We start from the raw sequence: 19235 nt of genomic DNA, 5'->3' as shown, positions 1-19235 counted from the left end.
TTACCTATTATAATTATATTTTTTCGGGTCTCGATTACTGGAAATTACATTTCATTGATCTTTCCTTAAGTTGCCTGTCACTTTTAATTTTAAAAAAATAAAAAGCCATCAACTTGGATGGAAAGTTAATCTAAAATTTTCCGTTCAACAATCAGTAGTCAACCAGTAAAAATATTTTTTTTATAATAATACTGTGATCTTAAATTTTTTATTTGATGTATTAATTATCGATTATTACCGATTTTTACCTTAAATTTAATATCGATTTTTACCTTAAATTTAATTTTTTAAGTCTGATAAAAGTTTAAAAAATATAACTAAATTTAACACGCTATAGAACCGTCGTAACTATCTTATTTTCCAATTACGTGGCGTTTGAAAACAAATTGTCAAAGTATGACTTGTTATATATTTTAGGAAAAAAAAAGCATACGATACCAAAAACAGCATTGGCTCTCACCAGTAATTTATTTTGTTATAAACGTCAATGGAAAGGTATTAAATCACAGCATCCTTCGCGTTCCTTTTTTTTTAACTCAAAATTAAGTATGACCGATGTTCAAAACATAGTTCGATTCTATAAACTTAAAGTTAAGTACCCTTTTACCTCCTTGCGATGATTCGAAATGGAGTTCGAACTGCGAACTCAAAACTAATCCCATTCGTGCCAAATCATGGTTCGATTGTATGAACTAAAGTTGAGTATTTCCCTTTTTCCTCCTTGCAATGGTTCAAAACGGAGTTCGAACTGCGAACTAAAGCTAATCCCATTTTTCCTTCGGCGAAAAAGCAAAGCTGAGATCGATTTGATGAACTAAAAATTAAACCCTCCTTGAATTGAACGAAGAAAGTTAAAAAAATTGAACTCGCTTTCGAACTTAGGTTTGAGTATGCCAGTCAGAACTTAATTTTTGCGTTTGCCCAGTCGAACTCAAAGTTGAGGGATGCAACTAAATTGTTGTTTAGAACCAAAACTGATTAGTTTTAAGTTTAGGAAAAGGAACGTGTTCTTATAAAAATCGAGCAAAAATATGTTTATTCCCAGAAGATACTTTCCACAGTAACCTAACTTCATTTGCTCAGTTGCCAAGAATTGAAAAAACAACACTTTTTAGATTAAAAAGAGCTTAATTTGAAGTTAAAATTAATTTGCTTAATTCGAATTAAAAATTCCGTTGTAAATTTCATAGAAAAAAAAAAATAACAAGAAAAATTTGTTGACGTGGAACCTAAACTCATTGTAGAAAAATTTTAAAAAAAATTAAATCATTTAAATTACCCAAAACAGAGTTGGTGAAATTAAATTACTTGATTTGATATTATCAATTTATTTTTAAAAAATTTTGAAATTGTCAAAACAAATCGTTTCAGCAGAGCTGACTTATGTTTATCAACCGTCATTGACTCAGGTCCTGAAATTTCTTCAAAAATATTTATGAATAATTAAACTATTTGTTATATGGGTTGAAAAACTATCGTTGGATTATTTTTTTTATGGAAATACCTCTCCTTCGTTTGAAAAGGAATGTTGCTTTAAAACTCATAATCTAAAGTGATTTTTCCAAAATTTGTTTTAATTGATTTTTAACGTAATGGAATGATTAAATGTTTTGAAAGAAGATTTCCTATTTTTTGAAGATATAAACAAGCACGCAAAATTGGCATGGTCAAATATTCTTATCTGTTGTGTCAGGCCATTTGACCTGAATTTCGGATGGGAAAGAAAAACTTGTTTTCCAGTCGACTGTTGAAACGGAAGAGCAATGTTTTGTGTCGGACCGATTTTCGGATGTGCAGAAACCAGAACTTTACTTAGGGGACTGTTAACGGTAAAAGAGATCGTTTATTGAACATTCATTAAACATTACAATTTTTCCCGCTCTAATTTTGATTACAACTTGAAATTTATCAAACAACTGGCATCACTTAAGCTATACAAAACAAGCAAACGCTTCACCGAGTTGTACACAATGTTGTGTGACGTTCGTCCATAGAGTGACCAATATAGTTGAGATTTAACATACTGGCCACCTAAAACGAAAGTTTTATATCTGGCAACCCTAGCATTGTTTTGGTTTCACTTTAGCAGCACATTGGGCACTGAACTATCCGCCTTGCCAGGTAAATTTTTTGACGTTTCGGAGTTAGGACAAATGTATGGTCGTTTTCAAAAGCTTTCCAAAAGCTCCCTAACTAATCGAAACTTTTCTATGGAGGACATGGTGTCGCTAGTGTTTGCTTAATAACTCCCATTCTTCCGCAAGCTTTTGGCGCAAACATTGTTCATCGTCGAACGGGTCACTATGTTCTGCTAAGTGGGTCAATGGATGTTGGATTTTTGGTACAGCTTACGATGGAACAGGTAGGTACTGCGGACAATTGACTGATGGATATCGTCTAAGGATTTCTCGGGCTGGAACTGGATCGGACTTGGGCACGACTTCAGCAAGGAATTCACAATGATGCTGGACTACGATGTTCTGTTGTGCTTTGGGTCAAGGACTGGCTGGCAGCCAGTAAACAGGCCCCGGATGGCTGGTGTCGAACCGTTGACACTAGAACCATCCATCCGGGTTGCACAATGGGTCAGGAACAAGCGCTGAATCCGAGGGAAGGAGGGCAATTGGGAACACCAGGAAGTGATCAGCAAACGGCTCACTTACTTCGAAGCAATTGCTTATGCTTCCGAAGCGAGTACTGACCGGACAGTCAGTACGGCAGAAGTCCGGATGGCTGGTGTTCGACCGTGAACACCAGTACCGCCCATCCGGATCGTATTGCTGATCGGGAACGGGCCAATAACTTAAAATCACGGTGGTTTTTCCTTGCTGAACGGGAACTGGGTCGTCAGCTTATCGTCGGATACGGTGAAGCAAGCGTGATCAAGTCTAGGGTTTGATTCCAGGACGGGGAAAAGCTTTAGCAGGAATGACGAAATCCTGGCTAAAATTCCACATCCTGGTCACGGCACCAATGTTTTGTGTCGGACCGATTTTCGGATGTGCAGGAACCAGAACTTTACTTAGGGACTGTTAACAGTAAAAGAGATCGTTTATTGAACATTCATTAAACATTACAATTTTTCCCGCTCTAATTTTGATTACAACTTGAAATTTATCAAACAACTGGCATCACTTAAGCTATACAAAACAAGCAAACGCTTCACCGAGTTGTACACAATGTTGTGTGACGTTCGTCCATAGAGTGACCAATAAAGTTGAGATTTAACATTATCATTGTCGAATATTATTAAAAAGTAATTTGAGGAAGAAGAATTGTTATTCAATATTATTCAACAAAAAATATGACAAAGCCTAATAAAATACGTCCATTTCTGCACAATAAACTAAGGAATTAATGGACTGCTTTGGTTTATATCTGAGCGAGTTTTTAAAGGAAATGTTTGATTTGTTGAATAGGAAAACTACTTTATCACTTGAAAAAAAGAAGTTGCTATTAAAATTCTTTAAAACAGAGTTAATTTTTTAAAATAATTTCTAAGATGTTATCCTGCCACTCATTTCAGTGATGATAATTTTTCAATTCTGATTGATTACACACAAGTTGCCAAATAAAAATGGGCTTCTTAATTCTCCACTTTTTTAACCAACCACTATTTTAGCCGCCGATCATGGTCTAGAGGATGGCGTTCAAATCTTTTAGCCATTGGTCATGAGATCAAATCTCGATCACGGAAACATAGTACTCTTTCTAGGGGCTGGTAATTTTAGTGATTGCCTTCATATCCTCGAAAGATGTATGGGGGCGTCCATTAATAACGTAACGCTCCTAGGGGAGGAGGAAGTAAGGTCAAGCGTTACGAATTGTGACATGGGGGAGGGGGGGAGGTATGCTCATCGTTACGTAACGATTTTTTCCTTAAAATTTTTTGCTTAATCAGCGCAGCTATTTTGATGTCATGCAATTTTTGCAGAATAATAAGCGAACCAAAATCAGCTTAAAATTTGTAAGCTTCAACATGATTGAACCTAGTTTTTAACCTTTCCACTTTAAGGATTCTGAGATACCGTAAACTGGGGGAACTTTGATCAGCGGGGTAACTTTAATCAACATGAAATTTTTGCAGATAAGCATCATTAACTCAGTTTGAAGTTAAAATATCTGAAAACTGTTTACTACGTTTGAAAGCCTGTAAATTGAGTTACAAATAAGCTAAATTAAGTTTTTATTAGGAGATTTTTTATATCACTAAAAATATAATTTTAAAATCCTAAAATATCTGGTTTTTTGAAGGCGCACAGCTCTCCTGATCAAAATTAAGCATTAAGGAGCAGATGGGTTGTTTAATGTGAAAATTCAACTGTTTTCTTGGTTTAGGTTAAGATTAAGTGCTTTTTTATGATCATTCTATGATAATTTTTTAATAGTGAAAATAAAACGGTCATTTTCCATGAAAAAGCCCGTATGGAAAAAATGGCTTAATCCCCTATCAAATGGATTAGATTGAAAAAAAAAAAAGAACATGGGAACAGTACGAAGACTTCGGGAATTGCATGAAGGCAAAATTTTATTTGTTTTTGAGGCCAAGAATATTGAGAAACGTTTGAAGTTTTTGCCCCTGAATGTATGCAGCAACATCGTCCATCTTTCGAGTATATTTGTTTTTGAAATAAAACGTTGAAAAATTAAATTTTGTCAAACGAAAAATTACTGTTACCAATGTTATGAGCCTTCTGTGCTAAATGACATCAAAACAATAGTTTTGAAGCTGTTGAGATACGATTAAACCATAGTGATCAAAGTTACCCCGAAACTCGAAATCTGGTTTTGTAACAATCATCTAATTTTAGCCACCAATGTCGTTTGAATTCACTGCAATCAATGATCATGTTTAATACTCCTCACTTCAGTAAGGGTTTAAAAGCTTTTAGGTATTACGAAAAAGCAACCCCTTCCAAAATATTCAAAAATGAATGAAAAAAGTGATTAAAGTTCCCCCAGTTTACGGTACACTCCTTAAAATGTGTATTGGATATCCGTGAAATATCCGTTGGAAAACCGAATTTTAGGTACATTTCTCCCAAGAACTTAATTCAACCTTGATACGGGAATTTTACTATATTTCTTAATTGATTCGAAAAATGCAATTTTGGTTATTCCGACGAATATTACTAAGTGGAGTATATTTTGCATTACAAGTTATTCTCCTTGAACAAAATAAATTAAACAAGGTAGATTCTCAGTTAACAAGCACAAAGAAACTCGGAATAAGACAATAATTTTATTTTATCAGAGAGTTATCATCAATGATTATTAAGAAGCGATTTGGATAGATAGGGGAGAATGAGGATACTTGATCCCTGGGGATACTTGATTCCTTAGCTATATCTCGAAAGTTGAATGTCGTGCTTGTTGTTTAAAAAAATTTAACAAAATAATTGTTTGAGTAATTGAACTTTGTTTGAAAAATTTCACAAAATGTAACTTGAAGATCTTTTTTCATCACTTTAAAATGTTCCTTACATGAGAAAATTATGAAAAAAATATTTGTTCCAATGTATCAATCGTTCGAGCGTAAAATGAACTACATAATTCCATATTTTCAAAGCTATGGAAAACTCTCAACTTTTTTCAGAAAAAGTTTTCTAAAATGTTGATTATGGGTACAATTGATCCCCTAGAGAGACTCTCCCCTATTAATTCCGTTTTGAAGAGCGTTAAAAATTTTATGTTAAAATTTTTTATCTGACCTTCGAAAATCAGCATATAAAAACATAAGAATATGGGGGGGGGGGGGGGGTAATTATCAGTTACGTAATTTTCATAGGGGGGTACGTCGAAGTGTTACGATTTGCGACATACGGGGGGGAGGGGGTTGAAAAAGTGCATTTTTTGCGTTACGTAATTTATGGATGCCGCCTATGTACGTTTATGTTTAATAATTAGATCTCTTTAAAAAACATGAAGTTTGACTAAGGTCCTAGTTTTATGTGCGTGTTTTTTAACAGAAAACCTATAGCCATTTACTTAGACACCTCCGTTGCCCACAAGAATAGATCAATGACTGAATTTGTATTATTTGTTTTGCCTAGGGTTGCCCAAGTAACAAATGTTCCCATAGAAATGCGTGTTATATTATTAGACAGTGTTGCCGAATAAAACTGTTTTAATTTTTTATTTTCATTATATTTGATATATTTTCTGAATATCCTTCATCCCATCTCTGCATTTCTTCTTACCTCTATTCTCATCTGAAATTTTTTACTAATCAACATTTGATTTTTCTGTTGTGGTATGAGCCTACTTGGTTGAATGATTCAACTGAATCAAAGCAATCGAAAGATTCCTTTTAATTCAACCACGGTAAATGAAAAGTTCATATACCAGTATTTCGATAGCAACTTACTACCTTCTTCAGTGAACGTTTTCGATTGATGAATGTGTATCGATTCCCTCCCTTATATTGTCCGGGTTAGGTAAGCTACTACTAGGTAGCAGAAACCTCCGAATGCTCGGCCGGAAAACCAAATTAAAACAAACAATCAGCAGCAGCAGCAGCCTTAAAAATCTGCGTTTGCAAGCCAAAATGTCTTTATCCATCGGAAGGCTAAATCTAAACATACAATTATTTGCATCAGCAACCTTGACTAATCTTAGCTCCCTAAGCCAATCCGTCTTTTTCCAACGAATGGTCAAATCAAAGCCAACAACCAGCAACAGCCTTAAACATCTATGTTTTCTAAGCCAATCCGTCTTCTTCCACCGGAAAGCCAAATCAATACAAACAATTAGCAGTAGCCTTAAAAATCTGCGCTTCATGTGATAATCCGTCTTTCTACCGAGGGCCGAATAGGCTTCTTAATTTGGTCCCAGGTGAGACAAAAGTTCGACCTGAATGCTGTCCTATTATAAGACAATTTTGCAGCTATTTTTCCAAAAAATTTGAAAAGAAAAGTGATTAATATGACTTTTATCTATCTACAAAAAATTACGAAGGCGATTAAATGACAGATTTGATTTGAGCAGTAGTGAAATGCCTATATGCTATTGGAACACACTTCTACCCCACGGGAAAGATACGGATGCCATGAGGTAAAAATTCAACATTCATGATTCAAATCAACTGAAAAATGATTTTATTTCAATCATTTATATTCACAGCAGTTTCGGTATTCTAACTGATAATTATGTGTCAAGCAATTTTCGTGAGTTTCGTATTGCTCAGTAATCATTCATATTCGATGTTTGTAGCTTTTTAAGTGTATGAGGGTCTAATGTTATGCAAAAACAGATGTCAGAAATATTTATTTGCGCGTATGTTCGCCAGTATATGTGAGTATCTTTTTAAAAAAAGATCAAACATTCTGTTCCGATGTCCTTGAGTTGAACCTGTATATTACCTACTAGTATTTTTGATCCAATCTCGGTTCGCCCTTTTGACCCTTTATGTTTTCTCATGTTCAACAGTAGGTAATTTGTGCAATGCAGAGGTACAATAATGAAAATCGTTCTTCGGCATTTAAGAGTGATTGAAAACAACTAGAACGAACCATCTGCTCTTTTTATGCCTGATTGCCTGTTTTATCCGAGTTTGACCGAACATTGAATATAAAATTTGGGAAAAGTCCGGTCCGGCCCGGTTGCCCGGATATGATTGAAAAGTCAGAATTTTTTCTGGGATTATTCTGATTCTCATTCTCAAATCAAACTTAAAAAACAAATTGTGTCGTAAAAATGTTTCATACGTACAAGACGATTTTTTCAAAACAAGTTTCATGAAACAAAATAGAGCAAGATTTATTGAAAGTCTAAAATACGATTTAAAATGGCTCGGAAATTGCTCGAAATTTGGTCGATATTTTTGAAATCAAATGCCCGGATTATGCCAGGTTTTTAGATAAAATAGTCGGAATTTGTCCGGCCCAGATGCGTGTTGAATAAATTCTGGCAACCTTAGTTTGAGTACATAAAAGTTAATAGCGAAAAAACACGGTTTTAAGTTGCTGTGTCTGACCATTTTCCATTTATTTTTCGAAAATGTTGTATTTTTCTTTCGAACGTAAAATTACTTAGGTTGAATTCTAAAACCCTAAAAAATTACCAAATAAAGTTTTAAACATGATAAATTGTTGGGCTTGTGATATAGCTCAGTTGGCAAGTCTGTTGTCTCCAGAGCCGCTGTCCGCGAGTTTGAGCCCAAGAGTAAACATCGAACACAGTTGTACCGGATTAATTTTTCAATAACAATCCGCCAACTGCAACGTTGATAAAGTCGCGAATGCCATAAAGATGGTAAAACGACTATAATCGACACAAAAAAAAGATAAATTGTTTGCCATATTTATCTCAACATCGACCATTTTTGCATTTAAACTACTTTGGCTCTAAGGGCCTCAAATATTAAATAATCAATGTAAAAAACAACTTAACCTCATTTTTCTGGAAGTATGCATCCTATTTTAAAAAAATATCAAGTATCAAAATGCAGACCTTTAAGTTTACTTTTTTTTGACATCAAAGTTTAATTTTTTTTTATCTCAGCTTTTAGAAATCCTAAAAAAAAAAATTACCCACTCGTACTTTTACCGCACCGTACTCTTATCAGTTAAAATTGGGCTTGTTTTCAATTTCCTGATATTGCCCATTAAATAAGCAAAAAAAAATAGAAAATTTAAGAAATGCTGTCATCTTTGAAGCTCCAAAAATTTTTTTTGAATTCCGTTGTTCAAATTCAAAAGTTTTCGTTCGTTTTCCATGATTCTGCTAATTTGTGCTTCATGTACGAAAATAACTCATCTTTGTTCATGGCGATGATCTGCTCCCAGAAAAAACCAGTCTTCAGTCGTTAGCAGCACTTTCGCTCACAACTGGTATCACTCATGATGGCTTTTATCCCTCGGCTAGCCTATCAAGAACCGGTTATGCTCGGCAAAGCATGTCCAATTGTATCTCCTTGACACCCCGGAAGCACTTTTCTTTGGTGTTCTTCCGCTTTTGGCTCCCGAGTATTTTTTTTTCTCTCTCGTTTTTCAGTCCGTCCCTCCCATCAACGCAGAACGCCTGAAGAAAGGAAACAGAATATACGCACTCATCAGTCAACCGGTTGACGATTCGGGGAGCTTTTTTCCGGTGCCAATTTATCATCCCTTAGTCATACATCAATCAATTGCCGTTTCCGTTGCTATCACAGCATCGCTGCTTCCTGCTATGCGGAACCTGTCACTTTGGCAGCCAAAAATGCAAGCGACAATGATAAAGATCCATCCAGCAAATTATTTGCTACGGTATGGCATGGGCATCGGGGGAAGGAAAAACCAACATTTGCCAATTTGAGCGAGCCCAAATGGGCCACGTGGCAACCGGCACGTGGCTTATGGTGCTTGAAAGTGTTTTATTTTTTTCAATATTTTATTTTGACCAATATTTACATTCCACTTCAGGCGAAGCGAATCATCGTTTTTCTTAGAGGGTGTCAAGGGTTTTTCGTTGGATTGACCCAACCATTCTACCCTTCAAGCGATTTTGGGTGTTTGTTTAAACGGATGCCTTCTGTTGAAGCGTGGCATTTTTGGATGCAATTTAAAGTTTCAAATATGGGTGGATGAAGAAAAGCAGCTGAAATGGAAAAAAGTGTCTAAAGGTTGTTTTTTAAACGTAGATAGTGGTAGAATGAAATTGAGTTTTTTTCGGAAAAATAAATCAAAGCTTTCCCATTTTATCTTCTTTCTGTAAAAAAAGTGGATTACTTTTCTGGTTGTATCATCAAAACTACTGAACCGGTTTTTTTTTAATTTTACCATGATCTACATGATCTTCACAATTTGATTTAAATTTTGGTGACGCCTGTAAATTCTACCGGGATACAAAAGATGACGTTCTCTAATAAAGATCGTGACCGTACTAGTTCGAATAACGAAACTTCATTTTGTCAGCTAGTTGTAAAAGAGTTTCTTATAAGCAGAAAAAAATATTGTTTTGAAGATCAAATGTCATTGGTCATAGTGATATTAAAAAAAAAATTAATTTAAATAAGACTGGTCTTGGATATGAGACTCGATTTGGGGTGATTTTTGAATTAACAACAACTGAAAAACTGTGTTCGATGTTTACTCTTGGGATCGAACTCGCGGACATCTGCTCAGAAGACAACAGACTTGCCAACTGAGCTATATCACAAGCCCTAGAAAAGACAAATATAAAATACATAATTTCTGGATAACCTTTCAAAGAATTATGACTAAAAAAATAAATTAAAAGAAATGAAAACGTTTGAAAGACACATTCTTTATGTTACGGTATGAAATTAAAATTAACATATTAATGTAAAGAATAAGTGCTTTAGACCAGCTTAAATTTATCTAGAAAAGTATCAAACGGATTTGAGTTCCATTTGAGCTCATTCAGGCGCAGTCCTACAGTTCGCCCTCGGGGTGGTGGGTGGGGGCGTGTTCAACTGATTTTCAAAATTCGACCTATTAATAAAAAATTTAGATATTTTGAAAAATTTCAAAACAAGAGAAGAAACTTAAACTTAAAACCCATTTCTATTAACACTTTCTTCGTTGTTCTTTGATGGAACTTCAATTTGCAAATCTATAATTTTCCGTGACAGAAGATGCTTATAAAAGGTGATTTTCGTGTTTTGAATATCATAAAACGGGGTAACATTGATCAACATGATATTTTTCCACATGATCATCAATAACTAAGACTAAAGTTGAAATCTCAAATCTTTTTTCTATGTTCAAAAACTTTTAAGTTGAGTGTGAAATTTGGATAAACTTGGTTTGTTTTTGAATACTTCAAATGTAAGTAAAAATATAATTTCAAAATCGTGAAATATCTATTTTTTCAAAGGCTCGCAAACAATCACCCTTCCTGATGAAATCAATGCGTTTAGAAGCGGCATGTTGATTTATGTAAGAGTTCAACTTTTTTCCTTTGTAAATGTATAGTTTTGTGGTTGTTTTTTTTTTAAATTACAGATAAATTTTTGATATTTGAAGAACACGAACATTTTAAAGAGTAAACCAGTCTAGGAAAAAAGGCTAGAAACCCTATAAAATTGCATCAATATCATAAGAACGGATTGGGGGATCAGGAAACATTGGAAAATGCACACTACCGTTTATGCTCAGTGGTTAAAAGGAAGAAAAAGTTTTGCTATATAGGACTTCAATTTGATATTTGATCCAACTCTCAGTTTCAAAAGTCAGAAAAAAAGGATCGTAATCAAAAATATCATCAAATTTGAAAGAAAAAAAAAATTTCGAAACATTTAAGTATAGAGAAAAATCTGAACCAATACACACAAATTCAAAAAAAAAGTTTCGTACCAGACATCAGATAAAAAAAAATCTTTTAATCACAAGTGAGTTTGAGAATATAAACACTTGAACTCGATCAACAAAAATAAAATCAAAATCCAAGAAAATCAGCTTTTCAATTTACGTTCAAATATAACTGAAAATCCAGATATATAAAGCAAATTCAGAATATTGATATAAATTAACAATAAAATTCAGAATTAAATTTAACTGTCTGGATTACAGTTTCTTATCTTACGATCATAAACTAAAATTTTAAATAATAAGTGATTGTTTTGAATTTTTATTTCATATACTCTAAATAGATTTGCCTTCATTCAAGGTTTCAAATGCTAAGAGAAAAGTAATCCAAAAACATGACAGTTTAAATTCTTTTTGTTTTAATTTCCAAATTTATAGTGCAATTTGCCAATCCCTAACTGAAAATTGAAAAAAGATAATGATGACACAAATTTTAAAGACATTTTCAAACATTATATTGATTAGAAAAGTTTTGCTGTAAAATGAGATGAAAAGTGACTTTTCCTGAATTGTTAAATATTTGTCAAACTCAGCTCTGTCAATTCACAATAAGATTCAATAAGTGTATTTCGTTCAAAGTTCGAGAAAAACGACATTTGAAATAATGATAAAAAATTAAAAATAATGTTTTTTTTTATTATTCTTTAAATGTTCTGGTTCTGTTCAATTATTTATTTAATTTTTCTACTCTGACGATCATGCATAAGGAAAACTTCAATGTATTTAAATACAGAGGTAAACACAAATCGAAAAAAAATTCAGTTTATGACGACTCCAGCAAAAAAAGATCCATTTTCTGTTCAAATCAATCTTAAGCAAATATAAAGTACTTGATCAGATAGGATTTTTTGAATATGAATGATGGCTAAACTAAATTGAAACTTGATAGATTAAGCGTTCTTAGGTTACCGGAAAAATAAGTTTGCTAACCAAAAGTTAGCGTAACTTATTTGTATATTGAACTATAATTCTGGATTTTTTCTGACACAAGAGTATCCATTTGCTTTTATCCACTCAAAAGGAAGGCTGACTAAGGAACAGTGCTAAAATATAAAAAAAATCTCAAAAATACAGGTTCAACAAAGTTTGCCGGGTCAGCTAGTATTCAATAAAATCGTGTTGTCTTTATAAGTTCTGAAATTCAATTCTCATTGTGAATTTTGTGGTTTAGGAATTTTTATCTATACCTTAATTCAATTCTGAAATAAAATGATGAAATATCTCTATTAGGTAGTACACTTTATATAATCTGAAACGAATGAAATGCAGTTTAATCATCTTTTAAAAATATAGACAAGTTAGCAACAAAGGAGGTATAAATGAAATATTTTAAATTTTAAATTACTGTAAAATGTTACAAAGACATTGAAAATAATGTTTTTGATGAAATGATCAACTTCATCGATGGCTGCGACTAATTTTGACTTCTGAGAAAAAGTTACATGAATTTTCTCTTTGAGTTTCTTACAAATCTGAATCTCGGATCAGCCTCTTGCGAAGGAACCGTCCCGGGCTTCCGACATTCTAATTTATCTAAAATAATAAAAATACCGAAAAAAAAAATTTCCAAAATTATGTTTCTTATTCTGAACTAGAAATTTGCTTCAAAATAATTTCTAAGCAGATTAGTTTTAAAATTTATCAAAACATTGATTTCGAAAAAAATTAGTTCTTAAACAAATGCCACAAAAGGCTTAAAATTGACCTGCATTAATTTTAAGGAAAATAATAAATATTTGTAATTTATTATCTTAATTTTCATTTCTTTCCTTCATTTTCAACCGAAGCGTTAATTGAAAAATTTCGCTGGAGTGATATGATTTAAAAAAAAATCGCGATTTTAATTGTGAATTTTTCAACAAAAAAAAATATTAAAGGTTTATGGTTTGAGGACACCTAAAATTCAAAATTGAAAAATATTCACAAATTTATCAAAAACATTATAAAAAATTAAAATAGTTTGACTTTTAAATTTTGTAAATTAAATAAAAAGTTTTAAAAACTGTTCTATAAAATTCGGTAAATTCATTTCAAAATTAAAGTAAAAAATGAAGATACTTATCTTTTAAGTTTTTTACCATGAAAAAAGGATTATAATACTTATTTATAGAATTTAACTAATAACTCAAGAGAAAACCATTTTGGTGCTTATGTTTTGATGATTAATTTTATAGATTTAAGCGTCCTGAGTTCGTATTTCTGGTCAAATTTGGTTTTGGCGAAATGGAATTTAAAAATGAAATAAATCATTAACAGCTGATTAACTACCAAAATTACATTTCAGAATAAATGTGATTCTGATTCTGTTTTTTATACTGCATTAAATTAAGGAGTAATATTTTGATGATGAAGATGATGCATGATCTAAAAACGTAAAAATCAACAGTTTCTCGATTTCATCCTGCAACCTGCAAAACGTTTTGATTTATTCTTTAAAAATATTTATAATTCAAATCGGTTTTATGCTTACTTAAAAATTCGTTAAATGAGAAAAATTATACACATAGAAACTTTCTATAACTTTTTCATCAGATCTCAAAACTACTTGATGTCTAGAGGAAAGTTAAAGATTGATTTAAAATTTTTATTTTAAAATGTAATGTTTTTGTTTAAAAGTTTTGTCAATAAATTGCAAAATTTTCTTGAATAATTAAAACCTATTTTCAAAAAATATTGCAATAACAAAAACTGTATTTAATTTTAGTTCCTTGATAAAGAATTAATATAATTCGAAACGTTGGATGAAGCACATATAAAAAGTGTTATAATTGACCTGATAAGACCGAAAAGCCAGTACATAACCTAAAAATAATTCCCGGTCGAACAACAAATTTAAAAACTGATAGAAAAATTGTATATTTAGATTCAGGGCACCCAAATCAGTCAAAATTACAATTTACATTCATTGCACCTCAAAAATTTAAATTTTGTGGCCTTGTTAAGTTTATCAAAACCTTTTCAAATGTGAGTATTTAGAAGAACAAGAAAAAAAAAATTACATGGATCCGAAATTGGTTTCTTTAGGATTTTAATATCAGCAAAGAATATAACGATTTTTTTTAAATCAAATTAGGTTTTGTTATAAGGTAGAGGATGTTAGATTTTGAATTTGTTTTACTAATTCTGTGGACCATCATGAGAGGAAAACGCCTGTGACATGGTATCCAACAGTCTAGTTACACTTCTTATTAACAAACCATTCTAAAGATGAAGTAGGGTTTTTGTATGTCAAGCATAGAATTTTATTACACAATGATAATTGATCTGCAAATCGAAAATGACAATAAGAAATAAGTTCCAATTCGTGAACGTCATTTAGTGTCGTAAAATGAAATGTCTCAAGCCTAGGGTAAATTAAGACTAAATTCCGCCGGAGGCGAGCCAAATTTTCAATTCTTGTTAATACTAATTTTTAAACAAAATTCTGGAAAAATTTCTGTAGGGGGGACATGTCAGTGGTGCTCAACTAATTTCACGAACCCTATGCCCCTGGCAACCCAGAGTTCAACTCTCACCAACCTTTATTCAAACATTACTGCAGTGTGTCCTCGAGAGAAGCTATGAGCATTATTCCATGACAAATCTTCCTACCTGAAATAATTCTGAAATCTTCGACAGCTAAAATGTAAAAAATTGTTACTTATCTTTAATAACAACAATGTGAAGTGCCGAAAAAAAATTAAAATTCGGATTTGAATCATATTAAAAATTGAGGATTTAAAATGTTTTGTTAGAATTTTTGAATAGATAATTTATAAAAACATATTAATTGCTCAGATAAAAGAAAGATCGAAAAGCCACGAAATCGATATTGTCCTTCTAGTCGCTTGGGAATTCTCTTCGGTCGTGATAGTTGATGTTTCGTTCGATTTTGTCCCGGTCCCGAACTATCCTTGATTGATCTCCAAAAACGGAACGTTCGTTGTTTTCGGATTTTGTTTCAGCCACAACCAATGACGGACTTGTCCTTTTTGGCGTCGTCATAGGATTTTTTTATATGAACAATATTCCGTCACAGTCAAAAAGACAACGACGGACTGAAGACGACTATGATTTTTTCGACGCTTCATTTGACTAAAGATTGAGGCAAGTTTGTTTGCTAGGTTACTCATTAAAAAGGTAAATAAATAACTACACCATTTAAGATCGGTAAATTTGGGTAGGTTTCATTTATTTTCTTAACAAACGGCTTATTAGTCTTTTGACAAGCGGCTTCCAGTATTAAGTGGAAAAATTTATTGAACTGGACGACTGAAAATGAGTCGGGGACTCATGTTAATGTTCAACCATGTGTGTGTCTTTTAAAAGACCGCATCAATATTCGGGCTTTCCTGTTCCATTCAAATATTGTTATCAATTTTTTTTTCAAAGATTGCTTTCAAGTGATTTTGTACAGATTTTTAATACCGAGAACTAATGGGAAATAAATTGAAAGCCAGCGGAAGACAGCTGACAGATTTATCGAAATTAAACGCTCTTTGATCATGCTACAAATGACGACACATGACACGGAAATTGAAGTTCAAAATTTGAAATTCAGATTTTTACATTGCTCTGGCCTTCTTTCCTTCTTGAAATATTTTTGCTGCTTTCAGTGGAACCTTCTCTATTCAAAAAGTACCTCTCTGTTAGAAAACCCATATCAAGCTATTGTGAGATTTGTTTTTTGTCACTTACAGTCAGAAAAATTCTTATTATGATTTTTATAAGATGCGTCTTATGAACCGCTATTTAATGCAATCTTATGAATTTTAATGATTGTTCTTATGGCGCCAGTTTTTAAGAGAATCATAATGCATATTTAAGAGTATTTTCCTGAGTAAACTTTTATGAGTAATATACAAATCGATCTTGGCTTGCTATTGGGTCTTCATGTTATTCCAAAATGATAAAAAAAATCATTGTTTTATCTTTCAACTGCTCATCTATCCAAAACAACAGAAATTTTCACGAACAGCTGAAACTATCGCGAACATCGGAAAATATCCATTATTTGTCACAATAAACAACCCACTTTGGCTGCAACAGTAACAGAAAAGAAGTGGTCGATGGGTGAGTGTTGAGTTCAAGTCTATTTGCCCATCGCTACTCCTGCTGTGTAGGATGTTGCAAAAGTGTCATGTTTGCTCAACTGTGTGAAAATTTCGCAACCCACCAGCGCGCTCCCATTAAGTATTAGCTATGGCGTTCATTCAAGCGCCTACATGTATGCATACAACCTCGTCTGTCTAGCCAGGACCAAAACTGTTGTAGGCTGTCTCTGCTGTAAGAATATGGTGCAGCTGTTCAGGCAGTCTGCAAGGGCCATTCCGAGCTACGCAGCCCTTGCTTGACTGTGAGAACAGATTCATTATTCATAACGTTCTAGGAAGCGGGTCGACGTCATATCGGTTTGGCAGACATGTGCCTAACAGCTATGTGTACAACATATGCAGTGCTTCAGTGCTGGCTCATAGAGCATAAGTGTTAATGTTGGGCCAAAGTTGAGTATATGTTTTTGTGCCCAGTCGAGGCACGATGGAAATGCACTTAATTCCCTTCTATTATTCTAGCAATGTTTGCACTGATGACGCAGCTTTTTTCTCATGAATTGATTATAGCGGGAATATTTCTAGAAATTCATCTCAAATCGTAGATAGAAAAATCCGATAAATTAAATAATTCAATTTCCGTACAGGGATGGCAAAAAATAACCAGTTAGTGATGTATTAATCCGTTCAAGAAACCCCACCATAACTTACCTAAGTGGCATTTGGTGCTCATTTCCTGAATGAATCGGTTACATTACTCAGCGAATTATTCGTTTCCTTGATACAAGAAAAAAAAAAGTAACCAAGCATAGAAAAAGACCTCTTTTTTGGCCATTACGGCCACTTCCTGCGGAAGATCCTTTCCGGAGAGCAGGCAACTTTCTCGTGAAAAACACCAGCCAAGCAGCAAAAGCAGATGAAAAAAATATTAAACCCAGAAAACGGGATGGCAAAAATGTCACCCCAAGAACCGAGAGCAGTAAGATCCTTATAGCCTTAGAAAAAATATATGCTCCCTCAACTGTTCTTCCGCCAATATTAATGCTTCCCATTTGCTCCATTCGCCGAGAGTAATTTATTTTGTCTTATTTTTCTTCTCTTCCTTTTTCTCTCTCTCATCCCAATTGCTTCTGTCTCTATATCATCGTTTTAGGTTAATGCATTTAAACTGCTGATAAAGATGGCGAAAATTGTGCCAAATTATACCACATCCGGCAAAAATACCGAACCGGCATCGAGTCTTGCTGCTGCTGTTCTTGCGTCTTCGACGACGTTGAGGAAAGTCGTTTGCCCAGCACTGAGGAAGCTGTGAAGGAAAACAGGGCTTGAAGGAGCATCGAACGAAACGACAGAAAGAGAGCGATAATATCGGTAAGGAATATTTTCGTAACAATATCTTTATACCGAAGGCAGTCACTAGCTTAAAGGCGGATGATAAATTGATATTTGTATCATGTAGGATTTATCAATTTCTAGCTCATCAGAGGTAATCGTTTGAGAAAAATCAAACAATTTAGATTTTTAAAAAAGGATATCATAAATTTCTAGCTAAAGCTGATGAATGATCTTGGACGAGAATTAACTTAATTTTGAGGAATCGCAAACTTTTACATTGGAAACAAAATGCAATTTTAACCAATTGACGTACAGTTGACGTACAGTTATTGTAATACTTACCCGATGTTTACTTTACTTTACTTGGTTCGATGTTTACTCTTGGGCTCGAACTCGCGGACATCGGCTCAGGAGCCGACTGATTTGCCAACGGAGCTAAATAAATCACAAGCACCACCATCAATTGAACGATATTTTAACTTTGTATAAAAAGTAAATAAAAGTAACACAACTGTTTCAAATTTTACAGACACTTCTACTGAATCAAAGCAATCGAAAGATTCCTTTTAATTCAACCACGGAAAATGAAAACTTTTCATTTACCGTTGTTGAATTAAAAGGAATCTTTCGATTGCTTTGATTCAGTTGAATCATTCAACCAAGTAGGCTCACAACATAACAGAGACACATCTAGTTAATTAAATTGTTTGAAGTTAAGATTTTTATTTTATTCTGAACTTTTATTAAAAAAAAAACTGCTCAATAAAAGAATGTTATATTGTTTTGACACCATAGGGGAGAATGGGGGCACTTCCCAGCTAACATGAAATCGTAATAGAAATGATAATCCAAATCGAATATATAGACATTTTCAATAAACATCGTAAACACGTTGGTATTGAGTGATTTTCCACTATTCATTTACGACAAGCTTTGCCTAAAGAAAGTTGAATCGGATAGCAGTTTAGTCAAATCGTAAATATGTCTCCAAAACGTTGAGAATATGCTAAATCAACATTTACGATTTGAGTGAACTGATTTACGATAAATGGGCGGTCCTTCAATTACCACTCTTTCAGGTCTCCTCTCATAAAAAGAGAATCTCACCCATAGAGCTAGAGCGTGGTTCATATCAGTTGATGAGTTAGCATCGCGGTAAGATATCGGACAGCCAACTCGGAGGACTGGAGTTCAAATCTCGGTCGGGGAATTTTTTTTCGTTTATTTTGCTTTTTGTGGGAAAATCGAATCGTTGGAATCTTGTCATTGTAGATATATCGCCTCCAATTTTGTAGCTATATGCTATTTTGGTAAGTTTAATACAATCTTTTCACCTGGTATAAATGTTTGAATAATTCTGTTGTTCTTGTGTTATACCTTCATAAATGTTTGCTGGGTTGATCCCCGTTTCAGATTTTCATCATTTCTTTTTCAGAAAACATTGCAACTCGCCGTCTTTCGCATTTTCTGGCAGCGTGTAATTTCAAGTTCAAATATTCCACAAGTTAGAACGACACATGAACTCGTAGATGAACTAGAACAATTTCCGTGAGACTAAAAG

At 33.4% G+C, this 19235-nt stretch overlaps 1 protein-coding gene across 1 annotated transcript in view; it reads left to right on the top strand.

Annotated features, from left to right (window-relative positions):
• Nucleotides 1-19235, top strand: part of LOC129743446 (lachesin-like) — a 190664-nt gene that overhangs the window by 69908 nt on the left and 101521 nt on the right. The window contains exon 2 of the mRNA XM_055735483.1: nucleotides 17493-17710. The gene's annotated coding sequence lies outside the window, so the exon portion shown is untranslated. The remainder of the gene's footprint in view (nucleotides 1-17492; nucleotides 17711-19235) is intronic.

The sequence above is a fragment of the Uranotaenia lowii genome, chromosome 2 (genome assembly GCF_029784155.1).
Source record: "Uranotaenia lowii strain MFRU-FL chromosome 2, ASM2978415v1, whole genome shotgun sequence".
NCBI classification, from domain to species: Eukaryota; Metazoa; Arthropoda; class Insecta; order Diptera; family Culicidae; genus Uranotaenia; species Uranotaenia lowii.
Note: the sequence above shows the minus strand (reverse complement) of the source record. Positions and strands in the feature narration are given on the sequence as shown.